The 16,010-nt window shown below is 37.3% G+C and overlaps 1 long non-coding RNA gene across 1 annotated transcript; it reads right to left on the bottom strand.

Moving 5' to 3' along the window:
• Window positions 1-12,694: 12,694 nt before the first annotated feature.
• LOC131599237 (uncharacterized) lies at window positions 12,695-15,107 on the bottom strand. Its single transcript, XR_009282654.1, has 4 exons — window positions 14,850-15,107; window positions 14,114-14,682; window positions 13,897-13,996; window positions 12,695-13,046 (listed from the first exon to the last, which is right to left on the bottom strand). It is a non-coding gene; the product is annotated as an uncharacterized LOC131599237 (long non-coding RNA).
• Between the last annotated feature and the right edge of the window lie 903 nt (window positions 15,108-16,010).

The following is a 16,010-nucleotide window of genomic DNA, read 5'->3' as shown; positions in this document are numbered from 1 at the left end:
TTCCGAACTTTTTGGTTCCGCTTGAAGATCCACCTTCTTTAGTCAGACGTCCGGTTCGGACTCCTTCTTCTAGACGCATCCCCATGTTTACCATTTCGGTGAAATCACTTGGAGCACTAGCAATCATGCGTTCATAATAAAACGGACCGAGAGTATTCAAGAAGATCTTGGTCATCTCTTTCTCTTTTAATGGTGGATTAATCTGAGCAGCAGTTTCTCTCCATCGTTGGGCATACTCTTTGAAAGCTTCATGGTCTTTCTGAGCCATGGATCGGAGCTGATCTCTGTCCGGAGCCATATCCGAGTTGTATTTGTATTGTCGGACAAAGGCCTCACCTAGGTCATTGAAAGTCCGAATATTGGTGCTATCCAAACCTGTGTACCACTTCAGTGCGGCACCCGTCAAACTGTCTTGAAAGTAATGGATAAGCAACTGATGATTATCTGCATAAGTAGACATCTTCCTGGCATACATCACAAGATGGCTTTGCGGACAAGAACTACCTTTGTACTTCTCAAAGTCAGGGACCTTGAATTTAGCAGGTATCTGTACACTGGGAACCAAACATAGCTCCTGAGCATTCTTTCCAAACAAATCTTTTCCCCGGATAGCTTTAACTTCCAACTGCATCTTGTTGAACTGTTCTTGGAGATCTCCCACAAGACTTACGCTGATTTGTGCTATCACCCTGATCATGATAAATCTCATTGTCTCCGTAAGGAACAGTGTGAACCATAGGAGTCGGAACCGTCATAGTGGGTTGAGAAAGTGCCATAGTGACTTGAGAAAAAGTTACCCCCTGATTTGGAGTGAACTGTGAACTTTGTGCAGCAGGCGCTTCAGTTGTGGATGTTTGAACCCCAGAAACATTATGGCGGAAACCTGTACCAAAGCTGAAAGGCGTGCCCCAACCTTCTGGCATGGAGAAAGATGGAATGCCGAATGCAACCGTAGAAACCGGAGTAGTGACTTCAGATGTTACCGTTGCTTGACTGTTGGGTGGCGGCGGCTGATTCTGTGCGGCCATTAAGGAGTCAACCAGAGTAGTGAGACTTTCCAACTTTTCCTGAAGGGTGGTCACTGTACCACGGAGCTCAACATTCTCTTGTTCAGAGTGTTCCATTACTCTTCTTCTGCTTGAACGAGTATTGTATCTGTGATCTGATTGCGAGCGCGGTCGAGAAACTTTGAGACGCGACAGCTTGACGATCTATTGGAGAAAGATCCAAAAGATGAGACTCTATACAGCAGACTCGATATGCAGAATGATGTATGCAAAAAGAAATTTATGATTTTTCCAAATATTTTAAAGATTATTTTCTTGCAAACATTTGTACACAAACTGATCTTTTATTCATTCATTATTATTTTTTTTTTATTTTATATTATTGCAATAATGGGAAATGTTACAACATTGGAGCGTAGCTCCTTACAAAAGCAAATGATAAATAAAAAGCTAAACAAATCCTAAGCATCTTCATCAGACGAAGAACCAAATGCATTGTGCAGCTTGAGCTTCATGATTTCTTTCCCATAGTAAGCTTTCAATTCGGCCTTTTCGGTCTTTAGCTTGTCAACAATATTCTTCCAATCGTCAGGAGTTGGAGCGTTGCTTGTTGAACCTTCAGGTTTTTTCTTGCTTTCTTTGATGTACCTCTTGATTGCAGCGTCTTTCTGACGAATCTTCTCATCTTTACTCATGAGCCATCCATCTTGACAGTAGAGAGTTTCTTCGTGATCTTTCACTTGTTTCTTCAACCTTCTGTTTTCCATATCGGTCCTACGAAACTTGTGCTCCCAAGCATTTTTCTCTAACCTCATCTTGGCTAAAGTGTCTTGGTATTCCTTCATAGTGGGAATGGGAATATTGGGTAGTTGAGATACCACAAGAGACATGGGTTTTTCATGATCATAAGGCATTTGAAACTCCTTTGCTCTTTTCTTTACCCAGCAGGTGTAGGCGTCCGTAGCAATGCAATTCCTTTCCTCACCTTTTTCTTTCCATCGGACGTCGTACCAAGCTCTCATCATTCTTGTCTTCAACCTTTGAGGATCTTCCCTTTCTTGATAGAAGTAGCTTTCTACTGCGAGACCAACAGGTTTAACTGAATTTGCATACCCGAGTTGTCGTCGGGCTAAGATCGGATTGTAGTTAATTCCTCCTTGTGTACCAATGAGGGGTACGTTGGCGAACTCTCCACAACTTTCAATGGTTTCTGTTCCACAGCGAGCCAAGGTATACCAACGGATATCATTATTAGTAAGAGACATAAGTCTTCGAGGCCAACGCAAACCTTCTCGGTTTTCTGTGAAAATAGGAGACTCAGGTAAGTGTGAAACAATCCATTTGAACAATAGAGGTGCACAACATACAATGATTCCACCGCCTTGGCGATTCCTATGATGAACAGAGAAATACATGTCACCCAGCAAAGTCGGAACAGGATTTCCAATCAGAAAGATCTTTATGGCATTGATATCAACAAAGTTGTCGACATTGGGAAACAGAACCAACCCATAGATGAGCAAGGCTAGTACAGCTTCAAAAGCTATCATGCTACTAGTTTCAATGAAATCAAAGGCTTTCTTTACCAGGAAGTGTGAAGTTAAACCCGGAAGGTTTCCTTTGGTAGTCCAATTACTCTCTACTTCAGATTTCTTCAAGTGGATACTTGTTGCAATGACATGTGACTTAGGAATGGCTTCCAAACCATTGAAAGGTATTTTGTCAGACACAGGAATACCCAAAAGATTGGCATATTCTTCCAAGGTCGGTACCAACTGGTAGTCTGGAAAGGTGAAACAACGGTAGACGGGATCATAGAACTGAACCCAAGTTTTGAGAAGTCCTTCATCAACATGAGTGTTCAAAATAGGCAAAAGTTTTCCATAACTTTTCCTAAAATTGGAAGGATTTTGTACAGAAGATGCTAACTCTATCAGTTTTCCCACATCAGGCGCTTTGAAACCGTATTTCTTGGTATGCCTTTTTACTTCTTCCATGACTAAATCCTAAAATGTTTGCAAAGAAAATTTCTCTAAATCTTTGGAAAAATCACGTTTTTTATGGAAAAAAAAGATGGGTTTTTTTTTGAATGTATGAATGCGTGGATGCATGAATGCCACATATTCAAACATGGTAAAACAGACATGGTAATGGTAACGCAAACATGATACACAAACATGGTAATTCAAACATAGTACACACAGGTTCAAAGGTCCAGCGTCACGAGCATGAGGTCAGAGAACCAAATAGGGATAGATCTAGTTAATCACCTGTACAACATGTTCTACTGATACGTCAGAGTCTACATTTTTCTTTCGGATATTACCGGCTTTCACGACTAAACTGATGAGCCAGAAATATTCTCAAGAAAAACTCGTCTGAGTGTGGTTCTCCGCATGACAACTATCCAAGTCTTCACCTGGATCGTTTCTGCACCACGTCCTAATAAGGCCAGGATGGGTTGGGGTTCTACGGCCAACTCAGCTTCTACAGTTCAATGCGGCAATAATGTCTTCGCTACGAAAGCATGCTAAACATATATTACCAACAAGGAACCTCCACTGAGCGGAAGGATTCTCAAGTGCGCCTGCACATGACTATACCCTCCACCTAATTTCTTATGTGTACTTAATCCGGGTTAGGATTTGTCCATAATGTATCACTTGTAACAGAACCACACAAGTAACAGAACCAAAGAATCACACATGTAACAAAAATTAAAATAAAAACAATAATTAGAAATAACCCTTCCTTTGGAAACAATAAAAAGATGGTCCCCAGTGAAGTCGCCATTTTTCTGTCGCGGGCGAAAAATCGTTTTGTTCCTCTTTTTTTTCGGGATGAGACACCTGATGCCTTCTTTGGGCTCGAGTGCTCATAAAAAATGATTTTTCTTTGTTTCGACCAAACTTTTTATTATTTCCAAAGGAGGAAAAGGAAAAAAGCTGCAATAACCTAAAAGTGGGGGGAGATCTTGGGTAAGAGGGTTGGTTATACGAAGGGAAGGTATTAGCACCCAACGTATCTGTAGTACTCTACAGGGTTCTTTATTGTTTTTATTCTATGCTATGGTGAAAGTTCTGTTGTGAAATAGGTGGGACCTAAGGGGTTTGTTTGATTATGCTCGCAAAGATCATCGCGATCCTCTGCATACATATCCCTTAAAGGGAATCAGAGCATCTGTAGCTCGGGGTCTACGGGTGCTAAGGTTTGAATGGTTTTTTTGTTTTGTTTTGCTCGCCAAGGATCGACCTTGTGCCTACGTATTCTCAAAGGGATGTTGAGAAAGTCAGAGCAATCGTAGTTCCCACTTATGCTAGTGGAAGCAAAGGAAAATAGACAAATGTCGTCTAAATGCTAGATGTATCTAATCTATATCATCACATACATCTGTTTGTTTTTTGTTTGAAAATCTTTTCATTATAAGCCCGGGGCCATGCCACTTAGGGTGCTTAGAATGATAAAGATGTTTTTGTTTAACCAGCCTTGTGGCAAAAGTTTCAATGAAGTCAGCCTTGTGACAAAAACTTTGATTAATCAGCCAGCCTTGTGGCAAAAGTTTCAATGAAGTCAGCCTTGTGACAAAAACTTTGATTAATCATCCAGTACGGTGGTAAAACAGTTTGATTGATTAGCCAGCCTTGTGGCAAAAAGTTTGATTGATTGATTGATTGTTTGTGATGATATAGAAGAGATACTCCTATCATAGAGATGATAAATGTCTAATCTCCTAGGGTATTTGATTTGGATATTGGGGAATGCTTATAAGAAGCCCGTGGGTCCTTGTACGAAGCCCAAGAGGAGGCTATTCGAGGGTCCTTGCATTGTAAGCCCAAGAGGAGGCTATGGGAGGGACAATCCAGGGACCTTGCATTGTAAGCCCAAGAGGAGGCTATGGGAGGGTCACTCGTTTGTACAAAGCCCAAGGGGAGGCGTGGTATAGTTGGTTTGAGCTCTTAGAGCGATTTCACCGGGAAACCATACTCTATGTCCTAACCTAAACTAAGGAGATTCTTTGCACGAAGCCCAATAGGAGGCTATGTGGAACCTAGTGTTGTACTAAGTTGAATAAGCACACATATCGCACATATGAACAAACATGAACAAGTATGAACAAACATGAACAAACATGAACAGGTTATGAATAAGCATATATATATGACAAGGTGTGTGTATATAATGGAGTTTATGAAGGAAATATACCTGTAAGCATGATCCGTTTGTATACACGGGGGCTCGGGACTTATACTCGGGGAGAGGTCCACTTGAATTTATTCAAAGCTATGTAAACAGGTATTTACAAAAGGGCTTGGGACTTATACCTACATGGAGGCCCATGGTATTTTTTGGGAAGATTTAAAGAAACCTTCATTTTTGGTTTGTTATTCAAAGTTAAAAAACAAACTGATCGAGGTATGTAAAAAAGTGTATGTACAAAAAAAGCGTACAATGAAATACCTAATTTCATGTACTGGAATGGGTATGTACAAAAGGGGCTCGGGACTTATACCTACATGGAGGCCCATGGTATATTTACAAAAACATGGTTGATTGTTTATTTACAGACGCGTTGTTTGAAAAACTGTTTGAAAGTTTGTTTTGAAAGAGTTTTCTGTACAAAGAAAAACTGTATAAAAGAAAAAAGAGTGGGTCTTATACTCTCTAATATTCGAGAGGCCCCACATCATTTTGAAAATCAATTGATCAATTAAAAAGATTTAATCAATAGTTTCAAAAAGAAATGGTTTATTGTCTTTGAAATGAACCGTGATCGCTTGTTTTAAAATGATTTGAATTTTGAAAGGAGTCAAATTAATCAAGATAAACAAAAAGATTGTCTTCAATTAACACTTAGATGATTAGGGTTTATTCAAAAAATATTTACAAGTGATTAGATTAAAAATTAAATGAAAAAAACAATATTTAAAGTATTAAAAATACTTAAAAATAAGTCATTTTAAACCTATTTAAAAATGTATCAAATAAATATTTTTTGATGATTTTTTTTGGTATTCATAAAATATGTATATTAAACAAAGAGTATGCAAAAAATGAAGTTAAAATGAGTTAATTTGCTATGTTAATTAATTAAGTGAAGTTGTTAAGAAAATGAATGAGAAAAGTGGCAAAAAATAAGCTTTTGGTCCTGCCAGGGTTTGAACCCACGCCCTCTCTCTCACCAGCCAAAACACACAACCAACTGAGCCACGCTTGTGGCTTGTTAATAACACGCATCAAACTGATTATATTTTAAAACTTGGATTTGAAATTTCTGAAACAAAAATGGCGCCAAGAACACACCTTCAACTGATTTTTGAAAATCTTTGAAACTGGATTGTTTTGATCAAGTAGATAGTCTATCTTGCTCGGTTTTGGACGAGGAACACAATGGTACCAATTAATTGCATTTATTTTCACTCTAAGATCATTGGTTTTCTGATGAACACGAAGAACCCTAATCTTATGATTCAATATGAAATTGTGTATAATTGATGAATTGTGAAATTGATTGAGGGCTATTGATCAGTGATAGTGCAGAAACAAGATAGCAACTCAATTTTTCATTTATGATGCATGTATGTATGAGTTTGAAGTTCATAGCACTTACCTTCAAAAACGGCCAAGCTGGGATTCGAATTCTGCAATAGAGGTGTTACAGAAGTTGTTTGATGATCTGGATAGCTTCAATGGACCATATGGAAGGTGTCTGGATGCTTGGAGTGGATTGAAAACATCTGGATCAGTTGGTGGAACCCGATCTGCAGTTGCTTCAAGTATGAATCGAGCTTGGTGATTCTGAAGTTTTTGATTGATGATGAGTGTTGGGATAGTTCATATGTGATATATATGAGGTGTTGGAAGTGTTAGTTTGGACAGATATAGCTTGGTATGGATTTTGGCATGATAAGGTTCAATATATGCAAATATGGAAGTGAGGTAGTGATTTTGAGTTTTGAGGTGTTTTTGGGTGTATGAGTGATTCAAACACATCCCATATGGTGTTTATGGTTTGCTAGAATCATCACTTTGGCCATAACTTCAAGGATTTGGAGGTTGAGTTTTCTACCTCTTTGAAAACTATGAAACTTGCAATTCAAGAAAGAAGAGAGAAAACCTATAATTGTGAGGTTTTGGTGTGATTTTGAATGAGGTAAGGACCTCTATTTATAGGCCAAAGTTTCTGAATACAAAGCTCTTGCAAGTTGATCAAGAATGATGATTTGGCTTAAGAGATAAAAAGGAATCTTTCACATTAAATGCAAATGGTTAAAAGTGACTTAACCATGGTTATTTCTCTAGCTTCTTATCCTCTTCCATTCTGATCTCAAATCAGAAAATATCATTCAATTATTGCTTCTATGCATCATTACTTGGATCATTTGGCAAATTGGTTCATAACTTAGTGAAAATGGCATGTAATTTCAAGTGAAAAGTTCACTAATGTCAAAATTCAAAACCATGGCTACACTCCATATTTTTTCATGCTCTTGGACATTTTGGAAAGCTCATGTTACACACTTCAAAACCCTAGTTGAAAGTTTCTTCAAGATCCATAAGGAAGTGGGTGAAAAAGATCCATGAACTTTGAGAAAAATGAAGTTTCAAGTGAAATTTTCCAAAGATGCCAACTTTGAAGCTCCATATCTCTTAAATGGTTGATCTTATGGAAACAATTTATATGTGTCAAAGTTGTTTATTGGATCAAAATCTACAACTTTCATGTTGGAAGTTTTTTTCAGTTTGTAGGTGAAATTTTGAGTTATTCCCCTCCAAAGTTTGGAAAAAACCATGAAAAACACTTAGAAAAATTTTCTAAGTATGAAAGTCAAACTTTTGACTTTTTGATTCTTGATTGATTTTCTTGATTTTTCTTGATCAAATGACTTCTCATATTATATATTGATGATTTAAAACTTCAAAAGTCATGGTTGACCAAAATTCCTCAAAAGTCAATGGTGTTCTTGTACAGTTGACTTTTTCAGTCGAATCGCGTTTCTGGAGATTTCAAATGAAACAGGCTACCCTCACCAAATGAATGGTATGAATGAATCACATTGAAGCATTAGAGGATATTGAGCCATGGTTTGAGTTGTGGCACCATGTCCTGATTAAAAAGTCAGTTGTTCAGTGAATTAGGTCAAAAACCCTAATTGTCGACCTGATGAAATTGATGTCTGTGGATCTTGAATTGAGACACAATCTTCATTGGATATTGTCATAGGGATTATTTGAAGATGATTGAAACCCTTGATTGACTTCCTGGGGGTTTTTAGGGTTTCCCAAATGTGATCCCTGATTTCAGTCCCTGATAGTTCAAAACCCTGATCTGAGGATTTGTCTGATCAATCTTTGTGTAGGAGATGTTATGAGCCAATGGATTAGGCTAAAATGGTGTACTTGGGATGTGAGGTCATGTCCCCAAGTCATTAGGTCAAATTCTGAGCAAAAGTCAGGAGTATGCTATCTTCAGTCAAAACCCTAATCTGGTTGATTCAAAGTCTTTGAGCTTGTTGAAATGAATCTCTGAGGACCAAATGTTGATTGTTGATGAAGATGATTCATTTGAGATGAAGGGAGAACAAGACCCTAATTGACTGTTGCTTGCACTGATGAGTGATCTCTTGATTAAATCCCTGCTGAGTCACAAGTAGCAAACACAAGCTATGCAATTTGTTAGAGATGCAGATGATGCATATGCAATGATATGAGGTGGTATCTTAGGTCAAAAATTGGGGTATGACAGATAGACACGCCTTTTAGAAATAAACCCATGCTAAACATGTAGAATTGTATCATGCCAATTAATAATTAGATGTAAAATAAATAGGGCAAATTTTGGGGTATGACATTCGTGCCCTAACTCTCTTTCACCGCATCTCCCAAATCCTCACGATTGCACAAAATGGCAAAACATTGACACTCTTTTCCTTTTGTCAAACTTATCCCTTGGACCTCTAATATGTCATTCTCATATTACCCTAACTTAACCTCTTACCAGTTACTAATAACCCCTTACATCTCTACTCCAATTATTCTATTTTATATAATTTTAGATAATAATAATTCTAATTAGTAATTCTAAGCAATTACACTAACTATCTATATTATTATATTATTCTAATTAACGTCTTAAACCAGTATACATCACACATAGACATCACACGTCATATTCATCCAAACATCACATATATTCACAGCTAAATCATAGTGAAATGTTGGTGTTTAGATCTCAGATGTCCTGAGAGATGTTAAGACAATGAATCTCTAAACAACTCACAATGACAAGGTATATAAAAGTGCAGTACAGAAACTTTATAGAACACAAATAATTGTTCACCCAGTTCGGTATCAACAATACCTACTCTAGGGGCTACCAAGCCAGTGATAAGTCCATTATGATAGTATCAATTCAAAGTACTATGCAAACAATCTCATGTTTATAGCCTTCTCATTTAATCATTACTCGTGCTATAATTCTACCTAAGACTCACCTAGGTATGAGGCCCTTCTCAATCCCCCTCAATCACAATCGTGATGATCAATTACAAAATATTAGACGACACACTTTCAAAACACAGTCACTCAATGCTTAAAAGCTTATGAATGAACACGAAACTTATAACTCAATGAAAACACCAAACTCTTCTATCAAGATGATATTAGAGAGGCTCACAATAGGCAAGACTACACAAACCCTCACACAAACTACAATGTAAGTCCCACACAATACTAGGTTTGATGCTTGCTATTTAAAACAATCTTCTGGACTGGACTTGGGCATCAAATCGCAGCAAGGCACTCCGGAAAATATTCCACAATCTTCTCCATGAGATAGGGCTTCGATCATTAGTTTCCTAAATATTCTCCATATTTAGAAACCAATCAAATATCTTGAAAATAGATACAATCTCTTATCCCTAAATCAAGTGCCACATAGGATTGCATAATATTCCAAAATATTCCGCACTTGTACATTAAACTAACTTTAACAGATCCAGCTGCAACTTTAATAGACACGATGTCGAATGGATCCTACATAGCACATCTTTCTTCGACATGTCTTCTTCAGTTAAAGTGAATAGAACTCCTTGCTCAACATGTTCCCATAAGTTAGTTTTACCAAACATAATGCCAATCATAACATAGAAAATTAACAATCTCCTCCTTTGGCTTATTTTGGCTAAAACAACTTAACAACCTAACGACTGAAATAAATCAAACACAAAGGTAATTTTCAGCCCTGTGGAAAATACACGGCATAAATTCCACAATCATAGAGTAGCAAAAAAACAAACTGTCAGTGGAATCTACACATAGTAGTTGAGAAATGCACTTTCCCAACCAGTCAATATGATGTCATGACATTTTGTCTGACATCTCTGCATACATGCCAATCCAGCTCTTCTTCACACCTGTTAAGGAACAAAACACTCCCCCTCAACAACACCAACTCATCAGTAACACACCAGGGAAAAAATAAACTTCTCCCCCTCAATCAGTGGTTAGTGGTTAGCGTAAAATCACACAATATTACTCCTCCTTTTTAGCCATAATAATATAAAACAATGTAAGTAAGTAACCAACAAAGAAAAACCACACACATACATTAGTATATAGTATATAATGCTAAACAAATCCTAGGCTAACGTCAGCAAGCTGCACTGAAATTCCTGGATCAAACAGATATCCTTGATGGTAACAGGATATCTGAATCCTCAATGAAGTTGCACTAATCTCGTTGGGAGAGAGACGATGTTTTGATCTTCTCTCTTTCTCTTTAGTGTATGACTATATCCAGTCAGTAATTGCTATAATTCTTCACATACATAGATGCCTAATTTGCTCCTTAATTGTTCAAACTGAATTGCATTCAATACCTTTGTAAAAATATCATCAAGCTGATTTTCCGTTTTCACGTGCTCAAAGGTCTCTAATGAATATGAATTTGTCTTCAACAAGGTCTCTAATGAAATGATGCCTGATGTCAATGTGATTGGTCCTACTATGTTGAATAGGATTTTTGGAAATATTTATATCACTGAAATTGTCACAGAACAATATCATAACATCTTGTGTGACATTGTATTCAAACAGAACTTGCTTCATCCACACAAGTTGAGAACAATTGCTACCTGCTGCTATATACTTAGCTTCAGCTGTAGAAAGAGATACACAATTCTGCTTCTTACTGAACCATAGGATCAAGTTGTTTCCCAGAAAAAACATCCACCAGAGGCACTCTTCATGTCATCAGCACTTCCAGCTCAATCAGCATCACAATAACCCAACAATTGAGAGTTTGAGTTGTGTGAATACAGTATCCCATTGTCGCACGTACCATTCACATACTTCAGAATTCTTTTGACTTGTTTGAGATGACTTGCTTTAGGTTCTGCTTGATACTTAGCACATACTCCAACAACAAAAGTAATATCTGATATGCTAGCAGTAAGGTAGAAAAGGTTATCAATCATGCATCTATACAAACTTTGATCAACACTAACCCCTTTTTCATCCTTCGATAACTTCAAGTGTATAGGAGCATGAGTTCTTTTGTGAGTGGCATTCTCCAATCTAAACTTCTTCACAAACTTCTTTGCATATTTTCCTTGTCAAAGGAAAACTGAGTCTTCCATCTGCTTGATTTGTAGCCCAAGAAAGTAGGTTAATTCACCAACCATGCTCACAGATCATTTCTTCAATTCACCAATCAACCTATGGTACCAATCTCTAGGAGCTTGTTTCAAACCATACAAGGCCTTCTTTAGTTTGAACACGTGGTCTGGAAAGGCAGGATCACGAAATCCTTTTGGTTGTTCAACATACACCTCTTCATTTAGGTAGCCATTTAGGAAGGCACTCTTAACATCCATTTGGAACAGCTTGAACTTTAAAATGCATGCCACTTCAAGTAGTAACCTGATAGATTCCAGGCGAGCCACATGAGAAAATGTTTCATCAAAGTTGTTGCAACCCAAAATTTGCCCATCTAATTTTATTTCTAATTGGCTTAAACTTCGCATTCATATGCATCTCTCCAATAGGTCATGTAACATCTTATGCATTGATTCATCAATAATTCTATCACAGGATCAAGGGGGTTGAAAGGTTGGAATTCTGTTAGTATGCTACAACTGAGGTAGATTTGTGTTAGTGTTGGATTCTCAACTGGTTGTATCTCAAAGGCTTGGTTGCATCATCAAGGGCTATTTCTTCTTAATACTTTGATCCCACTCATTATATATCAGCGCTTCTCACCATCCCTTGATTAGGGTTTATTTCCCTAATCAGGTATTACTCAAGAAGGATTTCTTTATGAAAATCATTCATCCTGGAATGTTATTAGTCAAGAAGTCTCACTCGAAATCATTTGGAGACATTTGCAAGGGATTCATAAAGCCTCATTCATTTAATCTGACATTTGGATTTATTCGTTTGGTAATTGTTTGGATTATAATAAAAAGTCAAAAGAGCAATATTATAGGAAAAGAGAAACAGCTGACCAATTCATGGATCATTCAATCAAGAGGATTCAATTGGTTTGATATTCATTCAAGGGTACAAGGGTTCTCTTATCATGATTTATTCAAGTTGCAAATTCAAGAAAGCAAATGTTTGAAATTCAACTTCAAAAGAATTGGAGGGAAAAGAAAATGAATTTAAACTTGAAGAAAGAAAAGTCTACATTATATTTCAAGCTCAAAGGCCATCAAAACCCATTCATTATTATAAAATCCAAGAGTCCATTACATATTCTCCATTTTTAACCACAAAAATTCAAGACAATTTGTACATTGAATTTCGAATCTCTCAAAGAGTGAGTCTATTCAATATCAATATAGGTTCATTACACAAGCTATGTTCAGTAAACTACAAAGAAAAAGAAATTTAAACTTATGCTACAAGGGCTAAGCTCCACTAATCTTCTTTCAAGATCACTTCAATCCATAATTTCCATGTGTGCCTAGGAGTCATTTTCCCATATTTCTTCTTCCATGCCTATGTAAACAGAACCTTGGCTGCCTTGAATTCCCAGACCTGCATAGTGTGTACAAAACAAATCAGTTCCATAACCATTCACAAATCATACCTCAGAACCATATACCTTGCAAAAATAAGACACTGAACCGGTTCGGACCGCTGCATCGCATTGTAAAATCTCAAAAACAGTTAATCTACTCTATCGGGTAAACCAAGAACAGTTTCACACTCACTTCTCAATTCCAAACTTGCAACCTCAGTACAAAAAGAATCAAGACTCGCGCTGGTTCAGAAGAAAACGGAGCAGACATACGCAACCGTGTTCAATACTTACAATCAACACACATTCATTTGATTCAGGCATACACTAAATTCAGACCAAGCGGTGTTGTGTCAGTCGCAAGCTCAATACGGTTCAGATTAGAAAAATAACTTATACACCACTCCAGCATAAAATCGAGACTCGACATATACACATAAGCAGGACCTGTACACTAAGCGATTCGAAGGGAGCTTCACTAAGCTATTTTAACTGACAGCAGCAATTAACAACATTCTAACAGTTTCAGTTCTATGGTTTATAAATACAATTCAGTCCAAATGCAGTTTGGCCCAAAATCGCCTACTATCATACAGTCCACATAACAGCCACATGACAAGGTCCTTTTTCACTTCAATATACGGCGGATAAGTCACATTCAGCATCAGTACACAACACACATGAAATTCAGAAGTAACTGACTACAATTCATCATGTAACAGCATATTGAACACACAATTTATTAACAAAATATCAGCATACAGACCAAAGCATATATCATCACATTCAGGCAGCAATTCATCACAATGCAGCCCTGCATACACTACTAAATTTCTGCATAATCCAAAAAAAAGATTCTAACAGTACCTGTCACATACTCCTAAGTCCGCCACTCTCGCTTCTATTCGAAGTCGACGCCACAACACAACACAACAGCTTCAACAACAAGAGACGGTTGGTTCAAGACCTGTTAATAAGCCAATAGAAGGAGAATTGTCAACACAAAAAAAGAAAATTCGCATAACAAAGAGGTGAGGAGAAAAAGATCAGAACAAAGAAGTTCAACCAAAACATAACAACTAACCTTGAGACATTCCATAACCGATTTAACAAACTCAGTTTCAACCTAAACTAATTCCTAACAGTTTTATAACTACTAACAAAATTTGTAACCACCCCATAACTGAATTCAACAAACTTCATCTCATCCTTCAACCTCTATATAACCATACTTCCACACTCTCTTAAAGCTCTCCACCATTTTTCTCATACTCCCTCAATTCATCATTCTCCTTCTCCAATTATCTCCACCATTTCTCCATAAATCATCACAATCATTTCAGAATTCTGGAATCATCACCTTCATCCCTCACCTCTTCCTTCATCCACCATTCACCACTAAAATTATAAAACTCCGTCATCACAACCTGCTTCAACTCTCTCTATCCTCTTCAATTACCAGAAACTTCAATCCATATCTCAGAAAAAAAAGCCTTCTTCATTCTCTCGATTCAACCTCTTCAATCTCACTTCAACAATCATCATCTCCGTCATCAATCCTCTACTGCTCCGCAAAAATCACCACCGCACAACTTCATGAACCTTCAAGTTTCACTTCGTGAAGTATCGTCAAACAACAACAACAACTGGAATCTGCAAGAAAATGCATCAATCATCATCACGACGCAACAAGAACAACGATCCAAACTAATTAGAAATCGGAAACGAGAGAGGAGCTGAGTCCAGAGAAGAAGAATTCAAAGCGAGAAGCAAAGTAGAAGGAATTCGAATCCGCGAAAGCAACGGATTGGAAAGCTCACCTTGACTCTCCGGATTTCTTGTTCTCTCGTCACCTTCAAAGAATCTCCAGAGTGTGCCTCCGGCAGAGATAAGGGTGGACAAAGAGGATGCGAGGACGTTGAGCTCCTGGCTTTATCCGTGGCGGCGATCGGAACTTCGATCGGAGATTTCACCATTGAGAAATTCCGGCCGTTTGGTCGTGAAGAAGAAGAAAGTCTAAAGGTCACAGATGCTTAACCCTAATCCCCTTTCTTTTTTGTTTCTTTCAATATTATTAGTTTTTTTAATTATTAATCTGAATAATAATTTCTGAAAAAAAGTCTAAATAATAATCATCTTGGATCAAATCAACATGGGCCTTCACTAATTTCTAACTCTCCGAAAATTATACCCCGTACCCCTACATTTATCCCAATACCCCTACAATTTTAAAAAAATCTCAATTTTGTCCTTATTAAATTTTTAACTTTTCTTTTTTATTTTGTTTTTCAATTTTACTGAACCGGATATTCCAGGGGTGGGTGTTCCGGTTCCTTTTTTTTTTTTCAATTTTACTGAACCGGATATCCCAAAATTGGGTGTTCCGGTTCTTTTTTTTTTCAACATTGAATTATGAATTGGATGAAGAGAACACGTCACACTCTCTTCCTCTCTATCTTTCCGCCCCTACTTCTCAGTAAACAATCAAACACGACAAAAACTGAGTTCTCTCCTTCACATGCTATCATTCAAAATATCTCTCACCTCTAACGACTCTATCTCTCTCTCATCTCTCTGCGTTCTCTCGATTTCTCTCTATTGAACTATTTCTACATCTTCTTAACATTCGATTTCTCAGATCAATAGCCATGGAAGCATCAAATCTTGTGTGATTATCAAACCAAATCAACAACCATTAAGTATCGATAAAAGAAGTGACAAGAAGTGAACATACTGGGATATCCAATTCAATGTTGAAAAAAAAAAGAACCGGAACACCCAATTCTGGGATATCCGGTTCAGTAAAATTGAAAAAAAAAGGAACCGGAACACCCACCCCTGGGATATCCGGTTCAGTAAAATTGAAAAACAAAATAAAAAAGAAAAGTTAAAAATTTAATAAGGACAAAATTGGGATTTTTTTAAAATTGTAGGGGTATTGGGATAAATGTAGGGGTACGGGGTATAATTTTCTAACTCTC

Source organism: Vicia villosa, linkage group LG4 (genome assembly GCF_029867415.1).
Source record: "Vicia villosa cultivar HV-30 ecotype Madison, WI linkage group LG4, Vvil1.0, whole genome shotgun sequence".
Lineage (NCBI taxonomy): Eukaryota > Viridiplantae > Streptophyta > Magnoliopsida > Fabales > Fabaceae > Vicia > Vicia villosa.
The sequence above is the reverse complement of the archived record's forward strand: the minus strand, read 5'-3'. Positions and strand labels throughout refer to the sequence as shown.